Below are 1,941 nucleotides of genomic sequence, written 5' to 3'. Positions count from 1 at the left end.
TGGTCATCTTCAACTTTCCAGATTGGTAAGTCCCATCTGGGACCCCTGGTAACATTCCCTCTTTAACATTGACCCTCTAACCAGTCTATAACCTTCTCATTAAAATGTCCCCCAGACTTGTGTCCATTGATCTTTCCTGCACCAATCTTAACCACGATGGTTGCAAAATGATAATTTTTACAACTCTAGTATTGCCATCTTCCAAATCTTGCACACCTGAAATCACAAAGCTTGCCTTTTATCTGCTTTCTGAGCCAGTCAAGCAAACTTATTTCATGACCTCTGTATTGGTTACAGTGCTTTGGGCTGCGACTACAGATATCTCACTAATTGTCACTTAGACAATAAAGAGATTTCATGATCTCACATAACAAGAAGTATGGAAACAAGTCAGTTCCAAAGTTGCTTAATTCAGCAGTTCAATTATGTCATCAAAGACCCAAGCTCTCTCCATCTTTATAGTCTATCATCCTAGGTGTCTAGTAATGTCTCCCTTTTCTTCAAGAGCACATATTCCCTAAAACTGAAATGAAATAGAGAAGATTACCATTGCCCCTGTATAAAAATAATTGAATCATGAAGCATGCCATTTTTTCCTCAAATAACTCTTTTTTAATTGGACTGTCCCTGATGACCCTATTAAAAATTACAAACTCACTTCTGGCATTCCCTCTCTTCTTTCCCTGCTTCATTTGTTCCTTATCACTTGTCACCATTGGGCATACCATATATTTCATTTATTTGTTTCCTCTCTCCCACATTAGAATGTAAATTCCATGAAGGCAGAGACTTTAATCTGTTTTGTTTACTCTTGTATCCCCAATACCTAGAACATTGCCTGGCACATAGAATGCACTCCATAAATATTTATTGAATTAATGAATGGCCACAAGATGACTGCTACCGCACTAAACATCACATTGCCAAACAATGACATTCTAGGCAGCAAAAAAGAGGCATGGGACAAAGAGGCTGTTTTCTTCCAAGGCCTGCAGCTTTTACCAGAAAGTGTGATCTTTTTCAGAAATACCACAACAGATTTTCCCTAAGGTCTCATTAACTAGAACTGGTCACATGCTCACCAATTGGCCTCACTAAGCAAATGGGAATGGGATTGCCATGATTAGCTTAAACTAATAATGATTCATCTCCCAGGGCTGGGCAAAGAACAACTCTGAGTTTTTCTTTAGCATGTGGGGCTGTCATGTGAGCGACCTACAATGTTTGCCGTGGTAGCTGAACATACCCTTGAGAACATTTTCTAACCCCTATTCTCCCCTCTTTTCCTCATGGCTAGGACAGCTGTTGTCCATCTGGCCAGGTTCCATAATGCTTTCTGTCATTCAACTCAACCTAGTGACCAGATCTTCATTTCTAATATCATTTCCCACTAAAAGAAGTCAGAGCTCTTTGGGGGAAATGGATGATTATACAGTTGGAGCAGTGTAGGTACAAGATGAGCCTGGAACTTCTTATTATTCCAGAAAGTAAGGAAATGCTGAAAAAAAATGATAGAATGTATCACAGGAACACAGGAACCAGATTGAGGGGGTTCCCACTGTCCAAATATAGAACAATTTAAGCATCAATATAATTAAGGGCAGAAATGAATTATAAACCATTGATGAAAAATAGGAATACATGAGGGCTGAGGAGTCCAAGATGGAGGAGTAGGAGAACTTAATTTTATCTGGTCCCAAAAATTCAGCTAGATAGCTATCAAATCATTCTGCACACCTGTGAACTCAACCAGAGATCTAAGAAAAGAATAGCTGCAACTCTACAAATAGAAAAGCAACCACTTTCTGCAAGGTAGGAGGTGCAGAGAAGTGAATCTGAGGCAATATATGGGAAGATAAATCATGGGGAGAGGGAGCCTCCATAAGCCAGCTACTGGCAAGTGATATAGAAATGAAGCACAAAATCAGAACATTTAGAAGT

The 1,941-nt window shown here is 39.4% G+C and overlaps 1 non-coding gene across 1 annotated transcript; it reads left to right on the top strand.

Annotated features, from left to right (window-relative positions):
- Positions 1 to 494: 494 nt before the first annotated feature.
- On the top strand, positions 495 to 596 carry LOC115937492 (U6 spliceosomal RNA). Its single transcript, XR_004072769.1, has one exon. It is a non-coding gene; the product is annotated as a U6 spliceosomal RNA (small nuclear RNA).
- The last annotated feature ends 1,345 nt before the right edge of the window (positions 597 to 1,941 follow it).

This window comes from Leptonychotes weddellii, unplaced genomic scaffold (assembly GCF_054177405.1).
Source record: "Leptonychotes weddellii isolate Sample4059 unplaced genomic scaffold, ASM5417740v2 HiC_scaffold_23010, whole genome shotgun sequence".
Lineage (NCBI taxonomy): Eukaryota > Metazoa > Chordata > Mammalia > Carnivora > Phocidae > Leptonychotes > Leptonychotes weddellii.
The sequence above is the reverse complement of the archived record's forward strand: the minus strand, read 5'-3'. Positions and strand labels throughout refer to the sequence as shown.